General features: G+C 40.7%; 1 protein-coding gene and 1 long non-coding RNA gene across 3 annotated transcripts in view; one reads left to right on the top strand and one right to left on the bottom strand.

The window, feature by feature from the left end:
- The window catches only part of LOC117312545 (uncharacterized), a 130,850-nt gene that overhangs the window by 22,250 nt on the left and 90,453 nt on the right, over positions 1 to 18,147 (top strand). Inside the window, exons 6-10 of the long non-coding RNA XR_012332338.1 lie at positions 6,285 to 7,287; positions 8,812 to 8,911; positions 9,243 to 9,535; positions 12,960 to 15,292; positions 15,792 to 15,878. This is a non-coding gene — a long non-coding RNA (uncharacterized lncRNA). The remainder of the gene's footprint in view (positions 1 to 6,284; positions 7,288 to 8,811; positions 8,912 to 9,242; positions 9,536 to 12,959; positions 15,293 to 15,791; positions 15,879 to 18,147) is intronic.
- SCRG1 (stimulator of chondrogenesis 1) overlaps positions 1 to 18,147 on the bottom strand; it is a 39,133-nt gene that overhangs the window by 15,471 nt on the left and 5,515 nt on the right. Inside the window, exon 1 of one of the 2 annotated variants that reach the window (XM_019932368.3) lies at positions 4,991 to 5,123. The exons of the other annotated variant lie outside the window; for it this stretch is intronic. The gene's annotated coding sequence lies outside the window, so the exon portion shown is untranslated. Of the gene's footprint in view, positions 1 to 4,990; positions 5,124 to 18,147 lie in introns of those variants that run through there. 2 annotated transcript variants of the gene reach the window in all.

Genomic DNA, 18,147 nt, shown 5'->3' on the forward strand with positions numbered 1-18,147 from the left:
CTAACACAACATTGTAAATTAACTATACTTCAATTTAAAATTTTTTTAAATTAAAAAAATAAAACTCTATCTCCTCTTTCAGATTCTCAGTCTGCCTTACTTGCCCTGGTTTTCCATGGCATTTATAAACCCCTAAATTATTATAAAATATTCTTATTGTGTCTCCCCAAACTTGAATGTAAGCTCCAGGAAGGCAGGGTTTTGTCTGATATGTATCCAAGTACGCTAAACAGTACCTGGCATGTTAGTGAAAGAATAAATAATATATCCTAATCTTTAGATGCTTATAGCCAGGGAAGGAGGAGTTTCTCAGATTACTAAACTCAATATCTAGTTGCAGAGAACTATTTATGCCTGGAAGAGGTTAGTGAGCTACCAAATCCTTAAATTTGCATGTCATCAGGTACTACTGTTTTAATTTAATTGTATTTAATTTTTTCTAAATAGTTTGACTTTAAAATGTACTTCCCAGTTTCTTTTGTTTGCTTGCTTTTTGTCAAAACTAGCATTTATTCTGGCCTACTAGCTCATACCTGACTTAAAAATATATGTTTCGGGCTTCCCTGGTGGCGCAGTGGTTGAGAGTCCGCCTGCCGATGCAGGGGACACGGGTTCATGCCCTGGTCTGGGAAGATCCCACATGCCGCGGAGCGGCTGGGCCCGTGAGCCATGGCCGCTGAGCCTGCACGTCCGGAGCCTGTGCTCCGCAACGGGAGAGGCCACAACAGTGAGAGGCCCGCGTACCGCAAAATAAAAAAATATATATATATATGGGTGTGTGTGTGTGTGTGTGTGTGTGTGTGTGTGTGTGTGTGTGTGTGTGTGTGTGTGTGTGTATATAGATATGTTTCTGTGTATGTGTACCTTTATCAGAAGATTCAACAACAAACATCACCTGGCTTTTCTCTAACCCCTCTCACCAGATTCCTCTCTATCAGAAGGTGGGGTGTATGGGGAGGAGTTGGGAAGGGAGCTGTAAGCTCTTTTTAATCTTTTTGCCCTAATGCGATAGAATTTTTCTGTTATTTTAGGTCTTTGGCATATTTCTTATCTTTTAGAGCTTTGATCTTCAGAGTTTTTTTTACTATGTAATCATGTTCTTATTTTTGGTAATCTATCTTAATTTTGTCTATTCCTTGTGGCCTTTGGACAAAGTCATGCATTTAGACAATTTGGCCTCGTATTACCATTCTTATATTTCCTGCATTGAAGTGTAGTTTGTTCTTAAGCTCACTTCATGACTATTAATGTCTTATGCTTTCTTTCCATCGGATGGTTCTAATGAGAGCTGTAATCCTAGTTGGATATATTTTTTTAGAAAAATATCAATAATTTTTCTAAAAAAAAGTAATAGTTTAAACATGGAAAATAGAGAAAAGCACAGATAGAATAAAATTCAACTGGAGTGTCAACATGGAGAGGGCTGTTGTTAACATTTTGTGTGCTTCTTTTTGATGTGCATTGGGGAGGGTGTTAAGAAGGAGAAATTGAGATGGCCAGGGACAGTGGGAAACTCTAACATTTATGTTTGGGGGTGCTGGTGGGGGAGAGGTACGTCAGAAAAAGAAGTTGAAGTTGATTGAAGAATGAGGTGAGGGAAAGAATCCAGGATGACTCTTAGGTTTCTGACCTGAATGGTACTGACATTTACTGACATGAGCTGAGGATGAATTGCAAGGAGTCGGTCTAGCGGGGGGGATCTAAGGGTAAACTTTTGGACAAGTTAATTTTCTTTCCTTCCAGTTTTATTGAGATATAATTGACAAATGGCACGGTAGAAGTTTAAGGTATATAGCGTAATGATTTGATTTACATACATCATGAAGTTATTATCACAATAAGTTCAGTGTACATATATCATCTCACACAGGTACGAAATAAAATAAATATATATATTGCTGCATATATAGTTTACTTTTTTCCTTTTGGCCTTAACATTCTTGGCTGATTTGCGTTGATAATATGTATAAAGAAGACAACTAATGAGAACCTGCTGTATACACAGGGAACTCTACTCAGTACTCTGTGGTGATCTAAATGGGAAGGAAATCCAAAAAAGAGTGGATATATGTATATGTATAGCTGATTCATTTTGCTGTACAGTAGAAACTAACACAACATTGTAAAGCAACTATACTCCAATACAAATTTAAACAAACAAAAAAGAATTTGGACAAATTAATCTGAGATGCCTATCAGACATGAAATGAAGATTCTGAGTAGGCAGTTGAATGTGAGTCTGGAAGTCAGGGCCAGAAGTATGAATTCGAGAGTCATCGGGATATTTATCGATAGTATTTATAGCTGTGGGACCGCAGGGTAGTGAGTGCAGGGTGGGAAGAGAAGAGGGGAGGGATGGAGACCAGGACCAGCCCATGTACGGGGACTGGAGGAAGAGATGCCAGCGCCGAGAAGGCAAGCAGGGTACCTTCCCCTCCTCCTGCATCTCTCAGGGGCCTGCTTCCAGGCTGGGCTCACAGGAAGCATTCAGAAAGCATTTGCTGAAGGAAGGAACAAGTAAATTGCTGGAGAAGTAAGTGGGTATGTTGCCACACCATGCGCTTTTCCTGGCTGTGTCCAGGCCAGAGTACAGAATGATGTCTCTTGTCCACCTCAGTCACGTACTGGGATGGAAAGTTCCACACCAGGCAAGAACTCCCTGGTAGTCTTTTTTTTTTTTTTTTAAACACTTTATAAATTACATGTTTGAACTGAACTGAAGTCTTCTCTTCTTCCTTTACTTCAGTGCACATAAATAGCTTTAACTATTATTTGGCAAGTGGGGAAATGCCTGAACCAGTATGTTACCATGATACATTGGTTTGTTTTTTCATTAAAAGACACCGACCTTCATCCTTGGCAGTCCATCAAGACCATATATTTTTCAAGTGCCAACAAGAGTGAAATGACTTTGACCAATTCGAAGCAAATTGCTCTGTTTTTTTCCCCTCTTTCTGTTGAAGTAGATGCATTTAAAATTCCTCCTGAAGTACATCCAAATTACAACAGAAAACAAGGCTAAAAACTGAATATCTGAAGGAATAACTAGAGATCTTTAGATAGTTACCAACTGGTTTTTTTGGATTCAATTTTATGTAATTAACTAATGTTGTAAGATACCATTCATATCCCAATAGTGGCATTATTTTTAAAAGACCACTGCAGAGGATACAGAACTATGAACAAGATGTTTCCAATTAAGCAACAAATCATTGTCACCGTCATATGGGTAGGGCATTGCAAATTTTGGTTGTGTGAGGGTATTTGGCACCAGCAGGCTTTTGAATGGTTGGAGTTAAGTGGAGACTTAAAAAGAAAAAGTATCTCATTTAATGGCCAAAAACACAGGTATGTCGTGAAAGCGTTGAGGCCTTTATGCTGCAGTGCTCATGCAGACAGCTGATGCCAGTTCTGGAAACTGGTATTAAGAGCAGTGGGATGAAACAGAGTTGATGAGTTAGAAAGGGCAGCCCATTTTCAGATTCCTTTCATAACACAGCCAGAAGGAAGCAAAGGCTGCACAAACAAATGAGAATCCCAGCTCAGAACTTGACATTTAAAATATCAAAATTATAGTTGGAAGAGATTAAAACTGCCGTCCAGTCGTGGTGTTTTTCCATTCATCTTTCCTGGTGGATGAAAATAACTATTATTTTTAAAATTCCCACTCTCTGTACCAGAAGAGTTTTGTATTAGAATGACTGAGGGCTGCAGTGAAACTTCTCGCAGTGTAGGTTAAAGGAAAAGAAGTGGTAGTAGAAGGTAGATAAGCCTTCCAAACATGTTTAAAATAGACACGATCAGCCCCAGTACCCAAGAGACCTTCATCAGTGGTAAAACAAAGTCCACATCCTCCCTGAAGGTGGTCTGCCTTCAAGCACCTCAGAGAATGATATGAATATGCAGGCTTGCATCATTTTAACTATTTCCCTGGCCATGAGAAATCATCATCACTGGATAAAAGGACCAGCGTTTGGGAGAGCTTTACACAGTCTATGTAACTAAGTCAAGGAATTTTAAAGAGGAATTTTTATAAGCCCCAAAGGGAAAAAGAGTTCCCTGTATTGCAGCAGTACAGACACTGTGTTGTGTTCCACGGTGGGGACACCAAGGATGAATTCCGTGAATTCCCTCTTTGTCTCACACATTTATACCAGTTTCTTTTTAGGAATCAGGATTTTAAAAAATTTTTATTGGAGTATAATTGCTTCACAATGTTGTATTAGCTTCTACTGCACAGCAAAATGAATCAGCCATACATATACATATATCCCCTCCCTTTTGGGTTTCCCTCCCATTTAGGACATTACAGTGCATTAAGTAGAGTTCCCTGTGCTATGCAGTATATTCCCATCAGTTGTCTATTTTATACATTGTATCAATAGTTATATATGTGTCAATCCCAATCTCCCAACTCCTCCCACCCCACCCCTTTCCCCCTTGGTATCCATACATTTGTCCTCTACATCTGTGTCTATTTCTGCTTGGCAATTAAGGTCATCGATACCATTTTTCTAGAAGGAATCAGAATTTTTAAAAGCAGAAAACATTCACTTTCTTAGACATTGCCATTAAACTTTACATAAAGTAGGAATACAGAGATAACAGCTACTGCATTGAAAAGGAACTTGTGTACTTCATCACCCTCGCGTAGTCCTGAGAGGTGGAATGCTGGAGCCAGATTCAGGGCAGACGGGGGCTTTAACAAGGAGCAGCAGTGAGGGAGCTGCCTCCTTTTAAGTCCCCAATTAAATGCCTTTCCCGTTAAGAATGTACATTTTCTATTCTCCTTTAATCTGATTCTTTTCCTCTAACCTGGGAAAGCATCATCTTTCTCAAAGTGCACACGTCACCTCTTCAGAGACTCTCTCTGCCTCTCTGTCCTTCTCTTCTGACTCAAGACACAAATACACTTCTGCTCTAGTCTATAGCAGTAGTTTGCAGTAGAATCAATGACATAAAATGATTCTTAAGGAAAAAAAGTCCATACCCTTTTTCTTCTCCTTTCCTTTGGTCTTCTTGACAGAGGAATCTTCTGAAATGCTCCAACTCACTGGGTGAGTTTGGGCAAAAGGAGAAGAGAGGAGGTGCTGGAAGGAGGTTACAAACGGACCTTTGTCTGCCTTGTCGCCCACCAGCCAGGACCGGGGAGAGGAGCGGGGGCGGGAGACAGGGCTGCGAGACCTGCCCCCAGACGCTTCCAAACCAGGCGAGTGAACCAACAGCTTCTCTACCGAAGTTTGAAATAGCTTGTCTGGACAGGAACCTCAGGGAGGCGGACTGTTAGAGCAATAAAATGTAGGACCTGAGGGATTTAAAGAGAACACAGAGCTCTTCTTCCCTTAAGAGGAGTGAGTGAGTGAGTGAGTGAGTGAGTGTGTGTGTGTGTGTGTGTGTGTGTGTTTCTGTGTGTGTGTGTGTGTTTCTGTGTGTGTGTGTGACAGATAAGGACAAAGAGCACAGAGATAAGGACAGAGAAAGCAGAGGAGAGGGAGGGAGGTGGGAGGAAGAACGGCTACTGTGATTCAGGAAAGGCTGGCTTTGCACCTCCTCCCCTCTCACAGTTTCTTTGTGAGTTTTCACCAAGTTTTCCTCACCATCTAGATCTCTTATTTTGAGATTTTGGTAGAAGGTCTATCCCATCTCACCAGCTCCTCACGCAAAGGGTCATTATCCGTCACTGGAAAGCAAAAAATAAAACGACCAAGAAAGAAATCTATTCTGTGCCTCAGAAATAAAGGCAAGAAAGGAATTTCACTGTTTTGAGCAAACTGAACTGGAGTTGTAGCATCTGTTAACTATCCTTTAGTTGTTGTTTTAATTCCATCTGGAGCAGAGTCCCAGGAGTTAGAAAGATGATAACAGAGCAAGATTATCTAGATGGAGAACAGGGGGTAATCCTGGTTGTATTAACGAGGGCATGGTGGTGAAGGAGAGGTGATAACTTCGGGGATTACAGTGGTTTCCTGCGGCTGGAATGGGGGCTGGGGGGTGGGGGTGGGAGGAGATAAAACAGAGGAAGAGAAAGGCAAGTTGATGAAGTACCTCACATGCTGTGCTAAAAACTGTGGATTTATCCTGAAGGTCAATGGAAAGATCATGAAAACCATCCTTTCTAGGATGAACCCACTGACTGCAGTGTCAAAGGAGGACGGTGTGGGAGGGAAGAGTCTAGAGGCAGGGAGGAGGGTAACCCAGAAGAGAAGATGGTCAGGAAGCAAAACTGAAAAGATGTGGTGACCAGTTGGATTTTCTTTTCTTTTCTTTTTGTCTGTGCCCCGCAGCACGTGGGATCTTCATTCCCCGACCAGGGATTGAACATGTGCCCCCTGTATTGGAAGCGCAGAGTCTTAACCACTGGACCATCAGGGAAGTCTCCGCAGTTGGATCTTTATGTTTAGGGTACGGGTAGTTGAGAAAAGGGGAGATTCTGTTAACTTTCGAAGGTTTGGACCTTTGGATGGATGATGCCGTTACTCATCTCGGAAAAAGAATAAAAAAGAAGAGTAGTTTCGGGTGGAGCAGGAGTGGAGAGAGGAGGGTGGTTAGTCTGTGAACGTGGAATTACTTGAAGGAGCCCTGGGTGTAACTGGGGATGTTTAGTAGGCGGTTGGCTAAATGGACTTGGAGCTCAGAAAAGAAATACGAGCTAGAAAATCAGAGTTTATCCGCTAGTCAACTAACCATCAACTAAGTGATCGAGTTATTCAACTAAATAATAGTTGAAGCCATGGCTGTCCCAGTTAAAGAAGCTGAGCCTGTACTCTGGGTGCCAGGCAATTCACACGTCTGAGCTCGTTAACTCTTCCTTATGACCCCATGAAGTCGGTCCGCGTATTGGCCCCACTTTATAAGAGGGGACACGTCAGAGATGTCAGGGAACCTGCCCAGGATCACACACACACAGCCTGCAGCCTGCAGGTTCTGAGTCTAGTGCCCACGCGCTACCCCACGTGCCGGGAATGGACTCCGAGCGAGAAGAGAACTGAGCTGAGGTCAGAATCACAGGGGCCACTGGCGTTAAGGGATGAGCAGAGAATGGGAGTGGTAGAAGAATTCGGAGGGTTGGCATGGAAGTCAAAGGAAGGCGTTTCCAGAAGGGAGGTGAGTGGAAGGACCTGCTGACAGCTGTTCTAGGGAAGCCATGTGTACACACCCTGGGATGGAGGAGCACACAGCCAAGTGAAGACCTGCAAAACCAGACTCAGTCAGCAGCCTGAGAGAGCTCGAATCTCCAAGCTCCACTTCACTGAGGCTGGAGCAAGTGGCATGGGATCCAAGAAACAGGTGCGAGACGTGTGTGCAGTTGACTGCACATTCCCTTGGCATGTTTATAAATACGTTCCCTGTGATGCTTACTACAGAAAGCTTATGCCACAGAGATGGTTAATTTATTTGTACGACTTAAATGTGTAGAAATAACGTGAGTATGAGGAAGAAAGTGGAAACTGTTCAGGCCTCAGTCCATCTGAAGAGCTGTCCATCTCGATTACCCAGTGCTGACCTAGCCCAGAAGTGCAGTGCCAACACATACTGACTTTCCTCTGCCTCTTATTTCCCTGTTCATCTAACGCTTCTTTATTTCCCTGATTACATTGCTCATTTTGTTTCCTTGTATTTAATGCATAGTTGTTCAAAATAGTTGATTCCCTTTTATAGTCAGCAATATCCAAATCCATACAGTAGGCCTGGCATTGTGTTTCTTGCAGGCCTGCTTCAGGGTGTTACTGTCCATTGCCTCCAGATCATGTTCCTAGTCACTCAGGAAAGATTTCCCCTCAAAACCCCATTTGCATCTGGGCTTTCTAGTCCTTTGTTATGTCTCAAACATTTAGTGATCACCGGCTGGACTCCCATCATTTCTAGGGAGAATTATTGAACACTGTTAAACTAGAAACATCTGTAACTCTTCAACCTGATGTCCATGGCACAGAGTTGCCCATTTGGGAAGCAGTTGAGTTGCAAACCAAGGCCTGCAATTAGAGAGGTTGCCCTTGAGACTTTTTTCCCCCTAATATTGCAATATTTATTTATTTATTTGACTGTGCTGGGTCTTAGTTGCAGCATGCGGGATCTTTCAATTGCGGCATGTGGGATCTTTAGTTGTGGCATGTGGGATCTTTTAGTTGCAGCATCTGGGATCTTTAGTTGCGGCATGTGTGGAACTAGTTCCCTTACCAGGGATCGAGCCCAGGCCCCCTGCATTGGGAACGTAGAGTCTTAACCACTGGACCACCAGGGAAGTCCCGCCCTTGAGACTTTTAATTTGGGGCTCAAATTTTTAAAAATCTGAAACCAGTATTTGTTTTCTTGTATATGGAAACTTAAGGCATTTTGTTTTATTTTGTTTTTTCCTGATGGCCTGTTACTGAGACCTCTTGTTGAGCCCTGGTTTATGTTGCTCTGGAGACCATCTGTCTCTTTGAGACAAGCTCTGGAGCTTCCCAGAGTAAACTTCTCATGTGAGGTGGGTAAGCCCCCAAATTAATGACAGAGCCAATTCATGATATAGAACTTAAGCAGCTATGTTAAAAGTATGGGCATTAAATTTGAAAAGCGAGCTGATTAGTATTTCCTAAAAAACAAGCAAACAAATGATAACAACAACAAAATCCTTCCAATCAGAAGAAGTCTCAGGAGATGTCTTAGGTATAAATAATTGTACACATTGGACATCTTAAGCTTGTGAAAAAATGAGAACACACATAAACTCTTCCCCTGATTTCCACCTGAGAGCTTATGCATGTGCCCTGATTTAGAATCTGCTGCTTCTCTGTTCCCTAATTGACCCCTTTCTCCTGTTTCCTTCAGGCTTAAATCCTGGAGTTGCTGAGGGTAGGGTGTGGAGAGAAGCAGCAGCGGTTTCAACCTTCGCAGGCTCCTCCCAGGAGAGAAGGAGGACCTGTTTTATGTGAGTATCCTTAACAAAAGGAGTTTCAAAATAATGACGCTAATGGAAAACTAATTCACAGTATGTTTGTTGCAATAATAATGAGCTACAGACAAAATCGCCTTTTAGAATGTCTTTAAAATCTTCCATCCGTTAAAAAGAAGAAGTTAACCTGTTTTATTAACTTATTTTTGAACTCAGTACAAGAATATTCTTTTTGATTAAAACTATTTAAAGTTTCCCTTAAGATTTCCTCTGAACCTGGAACATTTGTGCTGAGAATGGTTTTTGCAACTGGGTTGAAGAAGGTAACCTCTATTACCCAAACTTAGTTAGCTTTCTGCCTTTGCAGTGACACTTAGGAAAACTTAATCCACCAAGGAGCCTCCAGTGAAGCCCTTGAGGAGACAGCATTATTAATCACCAAGGGGCTGTCACCTACGATGTCAAGCAGATGCTGCTGCAGCTGTAGGAAGGGACCTGCTTCCCAGAGGCCCTCGTATTGGAATTAGGATGCACTTGGGAACTGGCAGGATGCCAGACAGGCAGCCGTGGCTGTAATGGGGCTCATGGTGGGGATCTTCTTGCTCAGAAACTTTTCATCAGAAGAGCAAACACATGGCCTCCTGTACCTGGACACGGACAGTAAGTCACACTGGGGACCTGGGACTTGTTCACAGCATTGGCATGTAGAGGTCGTGAGCACCCTGACAAACCTGATCTTTATTTTTTTGTTTTGTTTTTTGTTTTGAACATACTAACTTTTTATTCAGTTTGTGTCACAATAATGATAGTAATCTAATAGTGAAATAGTTTGATACAATAGCAATCAACGTTTAAAGTATTTTATGTTTTGAAGTATGGCTCAAGGAACACCCATTGCTTAAATGCACTTAGACATAACAAGACAATATTTTTCTATTGGCATCATTGACACCTATGAACAAAAGCCTAATAGATAGATAAAGGTTTAACCTTCCTTTTCTTTGGTGGCTGTTGAGAGACTTTAAAAGAACAGATAACTCATTTCAACAGGAATCTGCTACTGATATTAACCTCTACATAATCCCTAGCTAAGACGTGGAATGCCAAAAACAAACTTTTGTTAGCTTGACCCTCCTCCACCCCCTAACAATACAAGTTATCCCTAAACCCATGTTTTTATTTTAGATGTATTGATCTTCTAGTATAAAGCTTGGCCTTTCATTATTTTTTTTAAAATATTTATTTATTTATTGGCTGTGTTGGGTCTTAGCTGTGGCACATGGGATCCTTTGTTGTGGCACATGGGCTTCTCTCTAGTTGTGGCACATGGCTCCAGAGCATGTGGGCTCTGTAGTTGCGGCACTTGGGTTCCCTAGTTGTGATGCACGGGCTCAGTAGTTGCAGCACGCGGGCTTAGTTGGCCCCCAGCATGTGGGATCTTAGTTCCCCGACCAGGGATCGAACCCGCGTCCTCTGTATTGGAAAGCGTATTCTTAACCACTGGACCGCCAGGGAAGTCCCAAGACTTGGCCTTTTAAATACCAAATGCAATCAGTGGCCAACAACCTGACTCCTGGAGAGTGAGAAGAAAGCAGAACGGAGAAATTTCTTTGAATTGTTTGGTGACTTTTAGCAAATTTAAAGAGGTCAGTAAATCCTGAGGCTTGGAGCTAAACCTACTGGTAAATAGTTAATTACATTTCTTAGACACTACAGTCTTTATCTTGTGATGAACCTGACCTTTAAATATCATAGAAATAAAGTCAGAAAAAATGGACCTCCATAGAGAACTGAATCTAGGAGAACTGTCCAGTTTTAGGAGCCCATGGACTATTTAGAATAAATGTTAACATGAAAATAAATTTTGGCAGGAAAAGAGGCCAAGAAGGAAGGGAACTTGAAAATAAGGCCTTTGGTTTCCTGGCAGTCTAAAAGAGGCATTGGACTGACAGTAAACGGAATCATAGCCCAGATCACAATGATAATTTTGCGATTTGTTGGAAACAACCTACTTATCAAACCGAGAAAGATGGAAAGATTGATTAAGTGTGCCAGCGTGTGTTCTTTGTAGACTCCAAGTGCCTGTCGAAGCTTCCTAGGTACAAGCCTCTGGTTGGTCGGTAATGATAACAATAACAGTATTGACAGTAGTAATAATAATGTCATTGCTAAGTGTGCCAAACATTTTAGAAATGTGGGCTTATTTGACCCAAGCAACATTATTTCATGAGGTAATTTTTCAGATAGGGGAACTGAGGCCCCAAAAGATTAGGCAGCTTGGCCAAGATCACCAAGCTGGTAAGTAGTGGAGCTGAAACTGGAAAGAAGACAACAATAGGCTGTTAGCCCGTTGTCTCAGTGAGTAGTAGAAGGAGTGGAATGAGAGATAAGAGAGTCTAAAACAACAGTATGACTCAAAAAGGCTGCAGCCCACAACCTGAGTATAAACGAACCACACATCCCCTCTAGGACTCAGAGCCTTACTTCTTGTACCCCCTTAGTCTATGTTCTATTAACCTGGCTTGAGACCATTCTTCCTTGGATGCTTATAAACTTGAATCAGCTAAACAGTTTCCTACAAAGTCAGATATGGAAAATTGCCAAAATGTCCATCCTTTGGATAGAGTTTCTAAGTGGTTATAATTCTAGGAGTAAAATGATAGTGCCAGACACTCAGTAAACATTTGTTGAATGAATGAATGAGTTAATAAATGAATGCGTGAGAGGATAAGATACTTGGGTAGATGGTAGGTTGTTGGGAGTTATTCAGCATTCAGTAATTTATTGAGTGTCTACTGTGTACTGTGATTGATGTTTAGTGTCAGTGAGGACCAGCTCAGCAGCAAGCCACCACTGTTTTCTCAAAGTGCAGGCTACAAAACCGTACTATAAATCCTTAGTTTTCTCCCTTGTACAATAAAAGGTTTAACTGACGGTTTTTATGGTACCTTCAATTTCCCACTTTCTGTGAGCATATGACTCTCAATATATTTTTAAAAATAAACTAAAATTTCAGAATAGTTTTAGATTTATAGTTGCTAACAATACAGAAACTTCAATATACCTATACCTATATCTCTATTATTTAACATCTTACATTCATGTGATATATTTGTTGCAATTAATGAATTGGCATTGATAAATTGTTATTAACTAAAGCCCATACCTTATTCATTTTTTCTTGTTTTTTTTTTCCTAATGTCCTTGCTCTGGACACCACATTGCATTTACTGTCAAGTCTCCTTAGGGTCCTCTGGGCTGTGACCATTTCTTAGACTTACCTTGTTTTTGATGACCTTGACAACTTTTGAGGAGTACTCGTTAGGTGTTTTGTAGAACGTCCCTCAATTGAGATTTGTCTAGTATTTATCTTGTGATTAGACTTGGGTTGTGTGTTTTGGGGAAGAAGGCCACAGAGGTGAAGTTCCATCTTCATCACATTATATCATGGGCACTTACTGGGAACGGACTCATAACAGTGGATGTTGACCTTGATCCTGGCTGTGGCAGTGTGTGTCAGGTTTCTCCACTGCAAAGTTGGTTGTCTTCTCCCCACCGCATGCCACATCCTTTGGAAGGAAGTCAGCCTGTACAGCCCACACCCGAGGAGTCAGGATATGGTCCACCTCCTTGAGTATCTGCGAACAGTTTTTGGAATTCTTCTGCACATGAGATGTGTCTATTCTCCCTCATTTATTCATATCAGTATGAACTCATGGATATTTTATTTTATACTTTGGATTATAATCCAATAGTACCTTCTTTTTTTTTTTTTTTTTTTTTGGCTGGCTGTTTGGCTTGCGGGATCTTCGTTCCCTGATCAGGGATTGAACCCATGCCCTCGGCAGTGAAAGAGTGGAGTCGTAAGCACTGGACTGTCAGGGAAGTCCCTCCAATAGCACTTTAAAAATGTTATTTTGTTGCTCAAATTGTTCCAGCCTTGGCTGTTGGGAGTCCTTTTAGTTTTCTCCTGTGTCCTTTTGATATAAACCGTCATCAGGTGTTAGTTTTTTTCCCCCAACATTTTCTTACTTTCTGACACTACAAGAAGCTCCAAGCTCATCTTGTATATTTCCTGTCCCAGTCCTAGAATCAGCCATGTCCTCAAGGAATGCTGGTTCCTTTTATTGGAGAATGGATTGGAAACGCAGACCCAGGCACTAGATGGACTCACTGCCTCTGGAGTGTCATAACTTCTGGGCCCTCTCTGCTGATGGAGCTGGGAAATATAGGTGCATATAGTAATCTATGTGCACACATCTGTAGGTATTTCTCTATGTAACCATTGTATTTATATCAAGCTACACATGAGTTTATGTTGACGTCTCCAACTCTAATCTGTTTCTAGATGAACTGTTCTGACCTTCTCCCCTTGCTGATGGGTAACCTCCCTCTCCTGTCCCCACCATCTGCCACTCATTTAGTTGTTCTGTTCCAGCATTTGTGTACAGCAGTGTCAGAATTGTTAACCCGTATCCTGCAATAAATAATTTTATCAACTAGGACACGGTGCTTACGTGCAGTGTCTTTTGCCCTCAGTTTTATAGGCTCCATTTACAAAGTTGCTCAGGTCAGCACCTTTCCCTCTACCCCAGGCTCCAGTGAGGTTGTTTTGTGCATTTGTAATACAGTTAGATTGTTCGATCACATTCTGCATTCCATCCTGCGATACCCCAACCTCTTAACTATACTTTTTTTTATCATGCATGCATTAAGGATCAGTCTTCATGCTGTAAAGGTCTATGGGTTTTGACAAATCCATAGTGTTAACTATCCACTATTACATTATGATACAGAATAGTCTCACTGCCCTAAAATATCTCCTGGACTTCACCTAATCTGTCCTCCCCCACCTGGAACTCTGGCAGTTATTGATCTTTTTACCATTTCTATAGTTTTACCTTTTTCAGGCTATAATATAATTGGAAACATATAGAATGTAGCCTGTATAGACTGGCTTCTTTCACTTAGCAATAAGTGTTTGAGTCATTCACGTGTTTTTAGAGTTCAATAGTTTATTTCTTTTTATCACTGAATAATTTTCCATGATACTGATACACCACAGTTTGTTCATCCTTTTACCTGTTGAAGGACATCTTTGTTGCTTACAGTTTTTACAGTTATAAATAAAGGTGCTATAAAGGTTTATGTGCAGGTTTTATGTTGACACACGTTTTCGAATTTTTTGATCAATGTCTTTTTAACATTTTTCAGGTTGATTGTAATTGTTGATTTGTAATTATCTAGCTTTTATATGACTTCTCAAATATAGCTATTTAAAAAATAATTTTCACATAATAAGTCTGTTCAGAATCAGGTACCATTTTTTATAAAAGTATAAGCAATGAACCTGTAAGTGTTTTATGGAATAAGAGAACTCTAACTATAGGACATTTTAGAAGTATTTACATTTAATATTCTTTGAAATATGAGCAGACATGTGGTCTGCCAAGGCCATTTCTTTTACACTGCAGGGAAATTTATAGGTGTTAAATTAGCTGCAAAGTTGTTCCTTTATTGCTCTGTCACTAATAAAACATGTTAAAAATTGCATATTTGGAAATCCAAATAGAAGCATTTGCAAGTTGAAGTTCCCTTTGTGTATATACATATCAGATAGGACACAGGAAATGCCAAGAAATAGTAAGCTATGGAAATATTTTCCCTGGATATTTCATCTCTAAATACATGATATGTTTTTACATATATTATAATCCTGTTAAAACATCACTTACTGTTTCATAGGATGTGGGCATGTACTAGAGTGGGAGGCAAATATAGCCACTAAAATTAGCCTAAAACATGATAACAATTCTACCAAAAGAAAGCCTTTCTATAACACTGTCTTCTGTCCTTGGCAAGTTAGTCTTTGCTTTTATCACTAATATTCCAAACGAGGCTCCTTTGAGGATGAAGTAGCAAAAATTGTCCCCACATTGTTACCACCTTACAGAACTTTCACTGCATTTTCCCACAGAATCCGAGTGACTTGTGCTGATTGGACCAGCAAGGCTGAAGTGTAAAATATCCTGCATCAGGAAAGCTTCAGCAGTGTATGCTGGGCTTCCCTGGTGGTTCAGTGGTTAAGAACTCCCCTGCCAATACAGGGGACACAGGTCCGAGCTCTGGTCCAGAAAGATCCCACATGCAGCGGAGCAACTAAGCCCGTGCGCCACAACTCCTGAGCCTGCACTCTAGAGCCCGTGAGCCACAACTGCTGAGCCCACGTGCCACAACTACTGAAGCCCGTGTGCCTAGAGCCTGTGCTCCGCTACAAGAGAAGCCACTGCAATGAGAAGCCTGTACACCACAATGAAGAGTAACCCCTGCTCGCTGCAACTAGAGAAAAGCCCACGCGCAGCAACAAAACACCCAACGCGGCCAAAAACAGATTAATTAATTTTCAAAAGAAACAGTGTATGCTATGTTTTATTTTGTGTCTTAAGTTACTCAATGTAAAATATTTCAGAAAATGGGGAAGGCCAAGTATCAGTGAGAATGAGAGGCTTAAGACTATCATACTTGTTCAGTGTGTTTCTCTTCTCCGTAGAAATTAGAGGCTTTTTAGTGTCAGAAAATTAATGAGTCCAAACTATGTTGGCAAATGCTGGGATTTTCTTCCCTGACCTAAAAGTTTCAGAGATTTCTCCACTAGGAGCCTGACTTGCTCAGAGGTGAGGACTGGCTTCCCAAGAAGCTCGGGGGGTGGGGTGGTTAGGGCTTTAATTCAGTGGAAGAAATTCATGAGAGGATTCTTGGGAGTTTGATTTTCTCTGAAGCAGAGCATACCTTATGATCCATTTGATGGGGGCTTTTATAGGTAGACTATGCCCCTTTAATATACAAAATTATAACAGGGAAAAATCTTCTACCTCTCTTTCACAAAAAAAATATGTTTGTTTCTTTTATTTTTTAGCTGGAGAAACAGCAATACGGAACAAGACATTGAGCCCCTAGATCTTCTTGCCTTGTTCCTGGAATACTCTCAATTATGCCAGTACAGGTGAGTTGATATACAGGTCTCTGGGGAAAGGACATTTACAGAGATTGTTCTTCCCTGTATCCCCCTGATGTGCCAAACTAAACTTACCAAGGATCCTCCAGGAGGAGAGGGATCGACACTCTGTCCCCTTCCCTTCTGAGATTCAGCTTTCTAAGGGCTGAGATAGCCCTGATGGAGGGTCCCTGGTAGCGAATAAACATTAAACTTCCCCCAGGAAAAAAGAGGGAGTCTGAGTCAGGAGCTTAGGCTCAACACCAGAGCCTAGAGATCTGTAGGGGAACAGCGTGTTCTAGATAACAGTGTGCAGCTGTGTTTAGAAACCCAATTATACCCGGGCACCTTGGCACAGTGGTCGTGTTTGTGGAACAGTGGCTGACTGTGTGAGTATAAATCCAATAAGCCTTAGGAGTCTGTGTCCTCAGGGCCACCCTGCTGCCTGCACAGGGTTCTGAAGCAGAAAGGACATCCTCACAGCAGGACAGGGGCTCACTGGAGCCTGTCAGAATCAGTTTTCAACAGGGACACTATGTAGAAGTGATTAAAATCAGAACTTTTTAAATTGAAGTACAGTTGATTTACAATGCTGTGTTAGTTTCTGGTGTACAGCAAAGTGATTCAGATATATATATATATATTCTTTTTTGTATCCTTTTCCATTATGGTTTATTACAAGATATTGAATATAGTTACCTGTGCTATACAGTAGGACCTTGTTGTTTATCTATTTTATATATAGTAGTTTGTATATGCTAGTCCCAAATCCCTACTTTATACCCCACCTTGGTAACCATAATTTTGTTTTCTTTTTTTTAATCTATTTTATTGAAGTATGGTTGATTTACAATGTTGTGTTAATTTCTGCTGTGCAGCAGAGTGATTCAGTTATACATATTTATGCATTCTTTTTCATATTCTTTTCCATTATGGTTTATCACAGGGTATTGAGTATAGTTCCCTGTGCTGTACAGTAGGACCTTGCTGTTTATCCATCCTATATGTACTAGTTTGCATCTGCTAATCCAAAACTCCTAATTTATCCCTCCCCACACTTTGGTAACCATAAGTTTGTTTTCTATGTTTGTGAGTCTGCTTCTGTTTTGTAAATAAGTTCACTTGTATCATATTTTAGATTCCACATATAAGTGATACCATATGATATTTGTCTTTCTCTGTCTGACTTACTTCACTTAGTATGATAATCTCCAGATCCATCCATGTTGCTACAAATGGCATTATTTCATTCTTTTTTATAACTGAGTGGTATTCCATTGTACATATACTACATCTTCTTTATCCATTCATCTGTAAATGGACATTTAGGTTGTTTCCATGTCTTGGCTATCGTAAATAGTGCTGCAGTGAACATTGGGATGCAGTTTTTTTTGAATTATAGTTTTGTTTGGATATATGCCCAGGAGGGGGATTGCTGGAACATATGGTAGTTCTATTTGTAGTTTTTTAAGGAACCTCCATACTGTTCTCCATAGTGGCTGCACCAATTTACATTCCCACCAACAGTGTAGGAGGGTTCCCTTTTCACTACACCCTCTCCAGCATTTATTATTTGTAGACTTTTTATGATAGCCATTCTGATTGGTGTGAGATGATACCTCATTGTAGTTTTGATTTGCGAGATATTGAGCATCTTTTCATATGCCTATTGGCCATCCATATGTCTTCTTTGGAGAAAAATCTATTTAGGTCTTCTGCCCATTTTTTGATTGGGTTGTTTGTTTTTTAATTGTTAAGTTATATGAGCTCTTTGTATATTTTGGAAATTAATCCTTTGTCGGTTGCATTGTTTGCAAATATTTTCTCCCAGTCTGTAGGTTGTCTTTTCACTTTGTTTATGGTTTCCTTTACTGTGAAAAAGCTTGTAAGTTTGATTAGGTCCCATTTGTTTATTTTTGCTTATATCTATTGCCTTAGGAGACTGAGCTTAGAAAACATTTGGTATGATTTATGTCAGAGAATGTTTTGCCTATGTTCTTTTCTAGGAGTTTTATGGTATCCTGTCTTATATTTAAGTCTTTAAGCCATTGTCAGTTTATTTTTATGCATGGTTTGGGGGAGCATTCTAACTTCATTGATTTACATGAGGCTGTCCAGCTTTCCCAATGCCACTTGCTGAAGAGACTGTCTTTTCTCCAGTGTATATTCTTGCCTCCTTTGTTAAGATTAACTGACCATAGGTGTGTGGGTTTATTTCTGGGATCTCTACTCTGTTCCACTGATCCATATGTGTGTTTTTGTGCCAGTACCATGGTGT

Source organism: Tursiops truncatus, chromosome 6, assembly GCF_011762595.2.
Source record: "Tursiops truncatus isolate mTurTru1 chromosome 6, mTurTru1.mat.Y, whole genome shotgun sequence".
Lineage (NCBI taxonomy): Eukaryota > Metazoa > Chordata > Mammalia > Artiodactyla > Delphinidae > Tursiops > Tursiops truncatus.